Source organism: Gossypium hirsutum, chromosome D07 (assembly GCF_007990345.1).
Source record: "Gossypium hirsutum isolate 1008001.06 chromosome D07, Gossypium_hirsutum_v2.1, whole genome shotgun sequence".
NCBI lineage: Eukaryota > Viridiplantae > Streptophyta > Magnoliopsida > Malvales > Malvaceae > Gossypium > Gossypium hirsutum.
Genome location: NC_053443.1, coordinates 33,568,356 through 33,584,282, shown reverse-complemented (window position 1 = coordinate 33,584,282; position 15,927 = coordinate 33,568,356).

Below are 15,927 nucleotides of genomic sequence, written 5' to 3'. Positions count from 1 at the left end.
ACTATAGAATATATATGTCATCAGACAATAAATTGTATTTTAAAAACAATTGTACAATAAATACAAATGAAAATTTAGTTTTACCCCCTAGTTCTCAACCAGAAGAAGAAGAGGATAATATTAGTACAAATAGTACACCAATAGGAATTAAAACTGTTCAAATTCCTATATTTCCTACTGAACCTAGTAATAATTCTAGAAAAACTAGAAAGGAAGAAATTCAAACTTCAACAATTGATAAAAAGTCAAAAGTTGGAATAAATATCAAAGTTACATTTCAATTTAGAAAATATAAAAAATATTCTCTAAATGCCTTGATAGATACCGGAGCTACAATCTGTAGTTGCAGAGAAAATGCGATTCCTGTAAAAAATGGGAATTAATAAAAAAACCCATAAAAATAATGGGAATAGATGGTAGTAAAACTATTATAAAACATAAAGCTAAAAATATACCAATCTACATAAATAATGTTAGATTTGTGATTCCTAAAATAGTATGTTTTCCTAACATGAAGGGAGATATAATATTAGGTAATAATTTTATATGTAAGTATTTACCTTTTACAATTGATAAACATTCTATTTGGCTATCAGTAAAAGAAGACTTTATGGAAATTCCACTTGTAGAAAATAATAAAATTGTGTGTAATAAAAAATTTACACCAATTAAAATTAATTAGTTAATTTATTACTAATACTTGCTGATTTTTTGAGCAGGCCTATTAATGGATAGAGGTAAAAACCCTCTAAAAGAAATTGTAGGTGAATGGACTACCGTTCACAGAAAACCCAACAAAGGGAAAGCATAATCAAACTCTAAAAAAAGGATTTGTACCTGCACAAATACCATTTTATCCTAACCAAGGATATTATGTGTCTTATCCAATGGTAAACCAACCACTTGGACCAAATGTTTTAAATTATCCAATGGTAAACCAACCAATTGGAACCTCTTTGCCAAACATGGTGTATCAATCACCAATGTCTCAAAATTTGAATTTGGCATCACAAACCAGTTATACTGAAATCATTAAAGGTTTGGAATTTTTTTTAAACAAATAACAAATTGAAGAAGAAAAAGAACTTTTAAAAATAAAAGATTTTTACAATCCTGGTTTATCACCAGAAAATTATGATTTTATAAATAAGATATGGAAAACCCAAATTTCAAATCAAAGAGCTAATTTCAGAAGAGCTCTTACCAGATTTTCATTATTTTTAGTTGAAAAAAAACAACTAAAGAAAATGAAGCTGAAGATTTATTATTAAAATCAGTTTTATATCGAGATTGGGATGAATTCCAACTCTTTATCATGGATATTAACGAGATAAACAATCTTCTTGATATTATTCAATATTTTATTCATAAAGGGAAAAACAATCCTATTATGGATAAAGTATTTAGAATATGTATGTATAATAAAGCTAGGAAATTATTACCGGTAAAAATATTCACAAAAATAAATGAAGTAATTTGCAAACAGCAAATTCAATTTCAAAAAGCTAATTCAGAATATTTTCTACAAGCATATGTTTTTAATGATTATTTAGATAATAAATTTCCTACTTTAAAATACAGACTAGATCATAAACCATTTGATATAACCAATATTGAATGAGGTTTTACTAAAGAAATAGTTGTGCAAAATCTCTCTTTTCATCTTTTAAAAGATTTTCCAGCTATTGTAAAACCAGTTCTACAAAACATCATAAACAATGATGATTTTTATTACTATTTTCATATTGAAATTAGTAGTTTAATTGGTATAGCTGAACAAGAAAAATTTTATCAGCCATATCAAATTTGGATCATTAAAAAGATGATTGGAACCCCCCAATTATCTTCTGTTAATGAAGACAAAGAACATTTGTCAAAAACTATTGATAAATGTTATAATAAATTTAATCATTATCAAGTCCAAATAGGAATTGATTTATTATCACAAGCCCATTATCTTCTCCATGATGATTTTTATAAATTATGGACGGATGGAAGAAGGATATTGGCATTTCCTAATGGAAACATCCAGGAGGAAATAGATGAGGAATCTGTGAAGCTGTTAAAAAAGATTGTTGAAATGGAGATAGAAGAATTTCCATCTCATATTACAGAAAAAATTAAAAATACATGGGAAACTTGGAACTCACCACCAGGACTTTCATCAGATTCTTTACATTTCAATGAGATTGAAGAAATGAATCTCAATAATATGCAAGAAGGTTGAAGTCAACAAAGATAGCAACCTGAAAGAAAGGCAACCCACATACCAACAAAAAGTTTGGCAACGTGGAAATCATGATGATGTAAGCCATGATGGAAGCAACCATGAAGGCTAATCAATGACATCCAGATGCAGACAAAAAGTCTTGCAATGTGGAAGATATCATCAAACCAATGATGATGCAAACAATGATGGAAGCAACCATGACACAAGCAAGTGATGGAAGCAGCCATTAATTTAAGCATGCAACGTGGAAACAACCAAGACCATGCAATTAAAGATACAAGAGGACAAATAAGACGTGGAAGCAGCCACATCCATGTGAAACCAAATCCTTATCAGAAACGCTGTTCGGGATTCAAAATACAATTGTATAGAATTTTTAATCCCCTCTATAAATAGAGAGGAAAGATCAATTGTATAAACATCTTGTAATTACCTAATAGTTTTACTTTTTAGTTTTCTCCTTTGTAAACTTTTCCTTTTTGTTAATAAAAGAGTCTATATTCCCTTCCGCTCATACTCTCAAATCCCTTCCCTCCCCTCAAATTGGTATCAGAGGTGTCGATGTAACGACTTTCTGGAGTAATAATATCGTAATATTCATAGTAAGTTTTCGTCTTTGATTTGCATTTTTGTTTGTTTCACAGTTGTTTGTTTCAAAACCCATATATCTGTTATTCTGTCTTCTTGTTGCCGTTGAGTCCAGGGAGGACGTTAGGCGTTGTGTGAAGATGATATAGATAATAGACGGTCTTAGGTACCAGAGACAAAAATTATGGAACAAATCGAGTGTCAATTTCAAGATAAAACTTGTAAGCATATTACGCATATAGGCTCTAGAAATGAAAACAACATTTCATCTCTGAGTAAGGGTATTAGTAGTGTTGTTGATATGACTTCTTTTTATTTTTCTAAGGTATATGGTAAGGTCAGTTCGGTAGAAGAACAAGTAAATAATTTCGGTGATATTAGAAATTTAGACTTAAACCATGAGTCTAAAGAAATACTAACTAGTGTTAATAATAAATTAGATCAAGTTATTAATAATATTGAGTCTGATGTAGATTTAGGTCCTTTATATTACGGTAATGGTAAATATCATATATTAGTTTTATCTGAAGAAGAAAGCACTTCTTCTGATGAGTCAACATTTATGTTAAAAAATTATAAAAAACGTAAAAAAGATGATGAACAAAAATAATATGATTTCCAGTCCTATAAAATACTTATAGAATATTGGAAAGAAAAATTTACTAATAGTAATAATCAACTAGAAAGAGTTGAATATTTAAAACTAATAGAAGAACTTTATGAAAAACTTAAAGATCTTTTTAGTATGTTTAATTATCATTATATGTTAAAATATGATGATAGTAGTAGCTCAAGTAATTCTGAAAACACAGAATTATTTAATAAACAATATGATAAAGAAAAAACTTCAACAGATCAGGACGAAGACATAAAAGTCTCAACTTAAAATTCTGATGAAAAAACCACTTCATCTCAAGATGAAAATATTGATATTCCTGAACCAATGGATACTGAACAAAAGATCCTTATGGAAAAAGAAAAATAGAGTCAGATAGTCAAACAGATAATTATCTTAGGTCTTTAAACAAAAATTTTAAAATCAATCAAGATACAAATAGTATTTTGGCTAGTAAAATAAAAAATTGAACTTTTAATAAGATAAATTTTGATAAAACAGAAAAACCTTTTAGTAAAGATTTATTAAGTTTTAATGCTTCAATTAATAAAACTTTACTAGGACGGTTAGCTTTAAAACCTAATTCTTTTCATAGACATAAAAAGAAAATTTATAAATTAGAGAGAAGAAAAATAAAAAATAACAAGTTTTCTGATAATAAATATTTTAGAAGAAAAACTTCTAAAAATAAAAATTATAAATTTTTTTAACTATTAAAGAAGGTCGAATAGTAAAAAACTTTTCTAACAAAAGAAGGGATATTAAGAAAAGAATTAAAAATTTTGAAAAACAAGATTCTGAAATATGTTATAAAAAGGAAATAAATCCTTATAATACAGAATTTGATAAAAATGAAAAAATATTTTTGTTAGAAAATTCTAGAAACACTAGAATTGAAAAAGTAAAAACTATTATTCAACAAACAAAAATTTGGAAAAAATGATATTATTACTTTTTCAAATTTTCAACCTAAAAAATATTATACTTATATTGAAATCAAGTTTCAGTTTAGAGAATATAAAAAATATTCATTAATAGTTAAAAAAATTTATAATTTCTATTTGTAGAAGTTTTTCTTCTAAAATAATTATTATCAGAAAACTTGTTATTTCTGATTTTTCTTCTGCCTAATTTATAAATTTTCTTTTTATGTCTATGAAAAGAATTAGGTTTTAAAGCTAACCATCCTAGTAAAGTTTTATTAATTGAAGCATTATAACTTAATAAATCTTTACTAAAAAGTTTTTTTGTTTTATCAGAATTTATCTTATTAATAGTTCAATTTTTTATTTTACTAGTCAAAATACTATTTGTATCTTGATTGGTTTTAAAATTTTTGTTTAAAGACCTAAGATAATCATCTGTTTGACTATCTGACTCTATTTTTCTTTTTCCATAAGGATCTGTTTGTTCAGTATCCATTGGTTCAGGAATATCAATATTTTCATCTTCAGATGAAGTGGTTTCTTCATCAGAATTATAAGTTGAGACTTTTATGTCTTCGTCTCTGTTGAAGTTTTTTCTTCATCAGATTGTTTCTTAAATAATTCTGTGTTTTCAGAATTACTTGAGCTACTACTATCATCATATTTTAACATATAATAATAATTAAACATACTAAAAAGATCTTTATGTTTTTCATAAAGTTCTTCTATTAGTTTTAAATATTCAACTCCTTCTAGTTGATCATTACTATTAGTAAATTTTTCTTTCCAATGTTCTATAAGTATTTTATAGGACTGGAAATCATATTCTTATTGTTTATTATCTTTTTTTTTACGTTTTTTTTATGTTTTTTTATAATTTTTTAACATAGATGTTGACTCATCAGAAGAAGTGTTTTCTTCTTCAGATAAAACTAAAATATGATCTTTACCATTACCGTAATATAAAGGACCTAAATCTACATCAGACTCAATATTATTATTATTAATAACTTGATCTAATTTATTATTAACCCTAGTTAATATTTCTTTAGACTCATGGTTTAAGTCTAAACTTTTAATATCACCTAAATTATTTACTTTTTCTTCTACCGAACTGACTTTATTATATAACTTAGAAAAGTAAAAAGAAGTCATATCAACAAGACTATTATCTTAATATCGTAATATTCATTGTAAGTTTTTGTCTTTGATTTGCATTTCTGTTTGTTTCACAGTTGTTTGTTTCAAAACCCATATATCTGTTATTCTGTCTTCTTGTTGCCGTTGAGTCCAGGAAGGACGTTAGGCATTGTGTGAAGACGATATAGATAATAGACGGTCTTAGGTACCAGAGACAAATATTATGGAACAAATCAAGTGTCAATTTCAAGATAAAACTTGTAATCATATTACGCATATACACTCTAGAAATGAAAACAACATTTCATCTCAGAGTAAGGGTATTAATAGTCTTGTTGATATGACTTCTTTTTATTTTTCTAAGTTATATAATAAGGTCAGTTCGGTAGAAGAAAAAGTAAATAATTTAGGTGATATTAAAAATTTAGACTTAAACCATGAGTCTAAAGAAATATTAACTAGTATTAATAATAAATTAGATCAAGTTAATAATAATAATATTGAGTCTGATGTATATTTAGGTCATTTATATTACGGTAATGGTAAAGATCATATTTTAGTTTTATCTGAAGAAGAAAACACTTCTTCTGATGAGTCAACATCTATGTTCAAAAATTATAAAAAAACATAAAAAACGTTAAAAAGATGATAAACAAAAAGAATATGATTTCTAGTCCTATAAAACACTTGTAGAACATTGGAAAGAAAAATTTACTAATAGTAATGATCAACTAGAAAGAGTTGAATATTTAAAACTAATAGAAGAACTTTATGAAAAACATAAAGATCTTTTTAGTATGTTTAATTATCATTATATTAAAATAGATTGATAGTAGTAGCTCAAGTAATTCTGAAAACACAGAATTATTTAAGAAACAATCTGATGAAGAAAAAACTTCAACAGATCAAGACGAAGACATAAAAGTCTCAACTTATAATTTTGATGAAGAAACCATTTCATCTGAAGATGAAAGTATTGATATTCCTGAACCAATGGATACTGAACAAACAAATCCTTACGGAAAAAGAAAAATAGAGTTAGATAGTCAAACAGATGATTATCTTAGGTCTTTAAACAATAATTTTGAAATTGATAATGATACTATAAGAATTTTTGGTAATAAAACCGAAAATATAGCAACCAATGAAATAAAACCTGAATATCTAGGAGAAACTTCTAATCAACCTATTCAATTGAGAATAGATAATTTAAATAAAAGAAATGTGGCCTAAGGAGGAATTTATTTAGATGTAACTAATACTCCTATTTCAAACTATGAAAAAATATAGATGACTGGGCACAATCAATGACTATTGTTGTAAACAACAACACATGGTCAAAAGAAAAAATTTTAAATTACTTTGTTGGAACATTTCAAGGAGATGTTCTACAATTTCTCAGACGATGGGAAGAATCTGAGAAAGGTAAAGAACAAAAGGGGCAATTATCAACCAGATAGGAACGTCTAAAGATCTTTTAAAAGGATTAACCTTAATTCTAAAAACAGAATTTTGTGGATATTTTGATAAAAAAGATCAAGATAGCACATCTAGTTATATCCTTTATAAGATTAAATTATGCGATATTAGATATTTAGAAGATTTTTCTAAAAAATTTCTTCATGAATATCAAAAGTTAAAAAATGAAAATATAGAATTTTGGAAAAACCAATATTTTCATAAATTACCCCCACCCTGGGATGAGATATGTATAAAAAATATATATATCTTATTTAGAGAAGCACAGTAAAACATCTGGTCTTCCAATATAAAATTTAGATTCTATAGGAAATAGGATAAATTTTGCACGTGAAAGGATAACTTTACATTATTTGCAATGTAAAGCTGCTAAACAAGTTAAGCATAAATTAAGTGATAGATATTGTAATAAAATATTAGAAAATGAATGGGAATTTGGATGTAAACAAATATATCCTAATATTTATAAAAAGAGTAAAAAATATAAATTAAGGAAATGGAAACCAGGCAATAAAAAATTTCTTGGTAAAAGTCAAAAAGTGGTTTGGAAAAAGACTTCTAAACCAAAGAAACAAATTTGTAAATGTTTTTTTTTTGTGATGAAGAAGGTAATATTGCTAGCAATTGTCCTAACAAAGGGAAAAATGCTAGGAAAATGATAAAAAGTCTTGAAGAACAAGACTTAGAAATTTGTTTTCAAAAGGAAATAAATCTTGAAGAAATTTTATATGAGTTACTATCAGAAACAGACTCTGATAATAACGATGAATATATATTTATGTTTAATATAGGAAGTAGTTCTAATAATCAATTAGAAGAAATTCGGAATTCTGAAAAGCAGGATATTAAATTAGGTAATTTAATCGGAAAGGAAAAAGACTTTTCTAATGAAATGATAGAAAAGATTAATAAAAATCATATTTCTAAAGAAGAAATATATAAAATCTCTAAGTTTAAAATATGGACTCAGAGACATATAGAAAAAATTAGCGGTAACACAGTCACTAAAGATACAAGAGGAGGATTAGCAGAAATCCCTCTCTATAAAGATAAAATGAAGAGGATTAAAAAGAAATATCCTCAGGTCAGATATATACATTTAGGTATAATCATGATTACTATTAGAGCCTTATTTAGAAGAGGTCATGATATTCCTATTATAGCTGTCCTTTTAGATAAAAGATTTGAGAATCCAATAAAAGCACTTATTGGAGGAATTCAGTCTAATTTGCATACAGGCGTAATAGGATTTAAAGTTAAACCAAATTACTTTATTTCCATTATAGATCCTCTAATAGAAGAGTGTCTTTGCCTTAGAATTAAGACAAAAAATTTTGATATTAATGATTTAGCAGAAGATCTGGGAATTAGTTGGACTTCTATTAATGAATATAGAAATACAGAAGAAGTATAAATAAAAGAGATTAATAACAAAATTATTGAACTCTTTGAACCAAACAGGTTTACTACTGAAATTCAGCCAAAATTATTAGATTTAAGAGATCTGTCAATTCCAAGACATTAGATGATGGAAAGAATCAATAGTTCTAGTACTTCTAAACCAGTTAGTACTATAGAATATATGTCATCAGGCAATAAATTGTATTTTATTGTAGTATATATGTCATCAGGCAATAAATTGTATTTTAAAAACAATTGTATAATAAATACAAATGAAAATTTAGTTTTACCCTCTCGTTCTCAACCAGAAGAAGAAGAGGATAATATTAGAACAAATAGTACACCAATAGGAATTAAAACTGTTAAAATTCCTATATTTCCTACTGAACCTAGTAATAATTTTAGAAAAACTAGAATGGAAGAAATTCAAACTTCAACAATTGATAAAAAGTCAAAAGTTGGAATAAATATCAAAGTTACATTTCAGTTTAGAAAATATAAAAAATATTCTCTAAAAGCCTTGATTGATACTGGAGCTACAAACTATAGTTACAGAGAAAATGCGATTCCTGTAAAAAAATAGGAATTAATGAAAAAACCCATAAAAATAATGGGAATAGATGGTAGTAAAACTATTATAAAACATAAAGCTAAAAATATACCAATCTACATAAATAATGTTAGATTTGTGATTCCTAAAATAGTATGTTTTCCTAACATGAAGAGAGATATAATATTAGGTAATAATTTTATATGTAAGTATTTACCTTTTACTATTGATAAACATTCTATTTGGATATCAGTAAAAGAAGACTTAATGGAAATTCCACTTGAAGAAAATAATAAAATTGTGTGTAATAAAAAATTTACACCTATTAAAATTAATTAGTTAATTTATTACTAATACTTGCTGATTTTTTGAGCAGACCCATTAATGGATAGAGGTAAAAACCCAACAAACGGAAAGCAGAATCAAACTCTAAAAAAAGGATTTGTACCTGCACAAATACCATTTTATCCTAACCAAGGATATTATGTGTCTTATCCAATGGTAAACCAACCACTTGGACCAAATGTTTTAAATTATCCAATGGTAAACCAACCAATTGGAACCTCTTTGCCAAACATGGTGTATCAATCACCACTGTCTCAAAATTTGAATTTGGCATCACAAACCAGTTATACTGAAATCATTAAAGGTTCGGAAATTTTTTTGAAAAAACAACAAATTGAAGAAGAAAAAGAACTTTCAAAAATAAAAGATTTTTACAATCCTGGTTTATCACCAAAAAATTATGATTTTATAAATGAGATATGGAAAACCCATATTTCAAATCAAAGAGCTAATTTCAGAAGAGCTCTTACCAGATTTTCATTATTTTTAGTTGAAAAAAACAACTAAAGAAAATGAAGTTGAAGATTTATTATTAAAATCAGTTTTATATCGAGATTGGGATGAATTCCAACTTTTTATCATGGTTATTAAAGAGATAAACAATCTTCTTGATATTATTCAATATTTTATTCATAAAGGGAAAAAAATCCTATTATGAATAAAGTACTTAGAATATGTATGTATAATAAAGCTAGGAAAGTATTACCAGTAGAAATATTCACAAAAATAAATCAAGTAATTTGCAGACAGCAAATTCAATTTCAAAAAGCTTTTTCATAATATTTTCTACAAGCATATGTTTTTAATGATTATTTAGATAATGAATTTCCTACTTTAAAATACAGACTAGATCATGAACCATTTGATATAACCAATATTGAATGGGGTTTTACTAAAGAAATAGTTGTGCAAAATCTCTCTTTTCATCTTTTAAAAGATTTTCCAGCTATTGTAAAATCAGTTTTACAAAACATCATAAACAATGATGATTTTTATTACTATTTTCATATTGAAATTAGTAGTTTAATTGGTATAGCTGAACAAGAAAAATTTTATCAGCCGTATCAAATTTGGATCATTAAAAAGATGATTGGAACCCCCCAATTATCTTCTGTTAATGAAGACAAAGAACATTTGTCAAAAACTATGATGAATGTTATAATAAATTTAATCATTATCAAGTCCAAACAGGAATTGATTTATTATCACAAGCCCATTATCCTCCATGATGATGTTTATAAATTATGGACGGACGAAAGAAGGATATTGGTATTTCCTAATGGAAACATCCAGGAGGAAAGAGATGAAGAATCTGTGAAGCTATTAAAAAAGATTGTTGAAATGGAGATAGAAGAATTTCCATCATATATTACAGAAAAAATTAAAAATACATGGGAAACTTGGAGCTCACCACCAAGACTTTCATCAGATTCTTTACATTTCAATGAGATTGAAGAAATGAATCTCAATAATATGCAAGAAGATTGAAGTCAACAAAGATAGCAACTTGAAAGAAAGGCAACCCACATACCAACAAAAAGTTTGGCAACGTGGAAATCATGATGATGTAATCCATGATGGAAGCAACCATGAAGGCTAATCAATGACATCCAGATGCAGAAAAAAGTCTTGCAACGTGGACGATATCATCAAACCAATGATGATGCAAGCAATGATGGAAGCAACCATGACACAAGCTAGTGATGGAAGCAGCCATTAATTTAAGCATGCAACGTGGAAACAACCAAGACCATGCAATTAAAGATACAAGAAGACAAATGAGACGTGGAAGCAGCCACATCCATTTGAAACCGAATCCTTATTAGAAACACTGTTCGGGATTCAAAATACAATGGTATAGAATTTTTAATCTCCTCTATAAATAGAGAGGAAAGATCAATTGTATAGACATCTTGTAATTACCTAATAGTTTTACTTTTTAGCTTTCTCCTTTGTAAACATTTCCTTTTTGTTAATAAAAGAGTCTATATTCCCTTCCGCTCATACTCTCAAATCCTTTCCCTCCCCCCAGATTGGTATCAAAGGTGCTGGTGTAATGACTTTCTGGAGTAATAATATCGTAATATTCATTGTAAGTTTTTGTCTTTGATTTGCATTTCTGTTTGTTTCACAGTTGTTTGTTTCAAAACCCATATATCTGTTATTCTGTCTTCTTGTTGTCGTTGAGTCCAGGGAGGACGTTAGGCGTTGTGTGAAGACGATATAGATAATAGACGGTCTTAGGTACCAGAGATAAACATTATGGAACAAATCGAGTGTCAATTTCAAGATAAAACTTGTAATCATATTACGCATATAGACTCTAGAAATGAAAACAACATTTCATCTCAGAGTAAAGGTATTAATAGTCTTGTTGATATAACTTCTTTTTACTTTTCTAAGTTATATAATAAAGTCAGTTCGGTAGAAAAAAAAGTAAATAATTTAGGTGATATTAAAAATTTAGACTTAAACCATGAGTCTAAAGAAATATTAACTAGTGTTAATAATAAATTAGATCAAGTTATTAATAATAATATTGAGTCTGATGTAGATTTAGGTCCTTTATATTACGGTAATGGTAAAGATCATATTTTAGTTTTATCTGAAGAAGAAAACACTTCTTCTGATGAGTCAACATCTATGTTAAAAAATTATAAAAAACATAAAAAACGTAAAAAAAAATGATAAACAAAAAGAATATGATTTCTAGTCCTATAAAATATTTGTAGAACATTGGAAAGAAAAATTTACTAATAGTAATGATCAACTAGAAAGAGTTGAATATTTAAAACTAATAGAAGAACTTTATGAAAAACATAAAGATCTTTTTATTATGTTTAATTATCATTATATGTTAAAATATGATGATAGTAGTAGCTCAAGTAATTCTGAAAACACAGAATTATTTAAGAAACAATCTGATGAAGAAAAAACTTCAACAGAGACGAAGACATAAAAGTCTCAACTTATATTTCTGATGAAGAAACCACTTCATCTGAAGATGAAAATATTGATATTCCTGAACCAATGGATACTGAACAAAGAGATCCTTATGGAAAAAGAAAAAATAGAGTCAGATAGTCAAACAGATGATTATCTTAGGTCTTTAAATAAAAATTTTAAAATCAATCAAGATACAAATAGTATTTTGACTAGTAAATTAAAAAATTGAACTATTAATAAGATAAATTCTGATAAAACAGAAAAACTTTTTAATAAAGATTTATTAAGTTTTAATGCTTCAATGAATAAAACTTTACTAGGACGGTTAGCTTTAAAACCTAATTCTTTTCATAGACATAAAAAGAAAATTTATAAATTAGACAGAAGAAAAATCAGAAATAACAAGTTTTCTGATAATAAATATTTTAGAAGAAAAACTTTTAAAAATAAAAATTATAAAATTTTTTTAACTATTAAAGAATGTCAAATAGTAAAAAACTTTTCTAACAAAAGAAGGGATATTAAGAAAAGAATTAAAAATTTTGAAAAACAAGATTTTTAAATATGTTATAAAAAGGAAATAAATCCTTATAACATAGAATTGGATAAAAATGAAAAAAATATTGTTATTAGAAAATTCTAGAAACACTAGAATTGAAAAAGTAAAAACTATTATTCAACAAACAAAAATTGGAAAAAATGATATTATTACTTTTTCAAATTTTCAACCTAAAAAATATTATACTTATATTGAAATTAATTTTTAGTTTAGAGAATATAAAAAATATTCTTTACATGTTTTATTAGACACTGGAGCTACAACCAATAGTTGCAGAAAAAATGCTATTCCTATAGAAAAATAGGAAGCTATGAATAATTCTATAAGAGCAATAGGAATAGATGGTAACGAAACCATAATCCAATACAAAGCTAGAAATGTACCAATCTACATAAACAATGTTGGATTTGTTATTCCTAAAATTTTGTGTTTTCCTGAAATGCATGGAGATATATTACTAGGAAATAATTTTATATATCAACACTTACCTTTTTCTATTGATAAAAATGTTGTTATTTTATTCGTAGAAAATTACTCAGTGGAAATATCACTTGTTGAAAATCATAAGTTTGCGTGTGATCAAAATTTTACACCAACAAAGAAATAACAAATTAAACAACTAGAAACAAATCATTGGTTGTTTAAAATTCTTGAAAATAATTTTAGTGAAGAGCCATTAAAATTATGGAAAAATAGTCTTAGGTACTGTGAAATAAAATTGATAAATCCTAATAAAATCATTAGGGTTAAACTTATAATCTATACTAAACAAGATATAGATGAATTTGATGTTCAAATAAATGAACTATTAGAAAAAGGATTAATAGAAAAAACTAATAGTCCTCATTCCAGTCCAGCTTTTATGGTAAGAAACCATGCTGAAGTTAAAAGAGGTAAAGCTAGAATGGTTATTAATTATAAAAGATTAAATCAAAACACTATTTTTGATGGATATTTTATTCCAAGAAAATAAGTTTTAATTAATCAAGCTAAACATGCTAAATACTTTAGTAAATTTGATTGTAAATCGGGATTTTGGCAAATCATGCTAACTGATGAATCAAAACCTTTAACAGCTTTTAGTGTCCCTAATGGTCATTATCAATGGAAGGTAATGCCATTTGGTTTATGTATTGCCCCACAAATCTTCCAAAGATGGATGGATTCCATTTTTAATAAGTATAAAAAATTTTGTGTGGTATACATAGATGATATCTTAGTCTTTTCAGAAACACTTGAAAAGCATAGAAAACATCTAAATATTATTTCTCAAGAATTCCTAAAACATGGAATTATATTAAGCCCTAAAAAGATAGAGCTAGAAAAAACGTAGATTGAATTTTTAGGATTAAAATTATCTGCAGATGGTCTTCAACTCCAAGATCATATTATTGTAAAAATAAAAGAATTTCCTGAAAAAATTGAAGACAAAAAACAACTTCAACAATTTTTGGGAATTGTTAATTATGGTAGAAATTTTTTTCATAACTTATCTGAAAAAATAGGTGAGTTATATGAAAAATTAAAAAAGAATATATCTTTTAGCTGGTCTCAACAAGATTCAAAAATTATTAAAAATTTAAAATCTGAAATAAATCAGAATCCTAAAGTTTATTAAATAAATCAGAATCCTAAAGTTTATTTACCTAAACAAGGTGATAAATTAGTTTTAGAAACTGATGCGTCCCAAAACTATTGGGGATGTATTTTAAAGGCTAGAACTACTAATAATGAAGAATTAATATGTGGCTATAGTTCTGAATGAGGTTAATTATGTCATATATGAGAAAGAAATTTTAGCTATTAAAAAAGGAATAAAATCATTCCTTATATATTTAGCACCTGAAAAATTTATCATAAAAACTGATAATCAGGCAGTAAAACAATTCTAACTAACAACAGTTTAGAAACTGTACCTAGAAGAATTGGGTGGTATAATGATTTATGTACTTTTAATTTTGAAGTTATATATATAAAAAGTGTTGAGAATATTCTTGCTGATTTTTTGAGCAGGCCTATTAATGGATAGAGGTAAAAACCCTCTAAAAGAAATTGTAGGTGAATGGACTACCGTTCACAGAAAACCCAACAGAGGGAAAGCAGAATCAAACTCCAAAAAAGGATTTGTACCTGCACAAATACCATTTTATCCTAACCAAGGATATTATGTGTCTTATCCAATGGTAAACCAACCACTTGGACCAAATGTTTTAAATTATCCAATGGTAAACCAACCAATTGGAACCTCTTTTTCAAACATGGTGTATCAATCACCAATCTCTCAAAATTCGAATTTGGCATCACAAACCAATTATGCTAAAATCATTAAAGGTTCAGAAAATTTATTGAAAAAACAAAAAATTGAAGAAGAAAAAGAACTTTCAAAAATAAAAGATTTTTATAATCCTCGTTTATCACCAGAAAATTATGATTTTATAAATGAGATATGGAAAACCCATATTTCAAATCAAAGAGCTAATTTCAGAAGAGCTCTTACCAGATTTTCATTATTTTTAGTTGAAAAAAACAACTAAAGAAAATGAAGCTGAAGATTTATTATTAAAATCAGTTTTATATCGAGATTGGGATGAGTTCCAACTCTTTATCATGGTTATTAAAGAGATAAACAATCTTCTTGATATTATTCAATATTTTATTCATAAAGGGAAAAACAATCCTATTATGAATAAAGTATTTAGAATATGTATGTATAATAAAGCTAGGAAATTATTACCAGTAGAAATATTCACAAAAATATATCAAGTAATTTGCAGACAACAAATTCAATTTCAAAAAGCTTTTTCATAATATTTTCTACAAGCATATGTTTTTAATGATTATTTAGATAATGAATTTCCTCCTTTAAAATACAGACTAGATCATGAACCATTTGATATAACCAATATTGAATGGGGTTTTACTAAAGAAATAGTTGTGCAAAATCTCTCTTTTCATCTTTTAAAAGATTTTCCAGCTATTGTAAAATCAGTTTTACAAAACATCATAAACAATGATGATTTTTATTACTATTTTCATATTGAAATTAGTAGTTTAATTGGTATAGCTGAACAAGAAAAATTTTATCAGCCGTATCAAATTTGGATCATTAAAAAGATGATTGGAACCCCCCAATTATCTTCTGTTAAT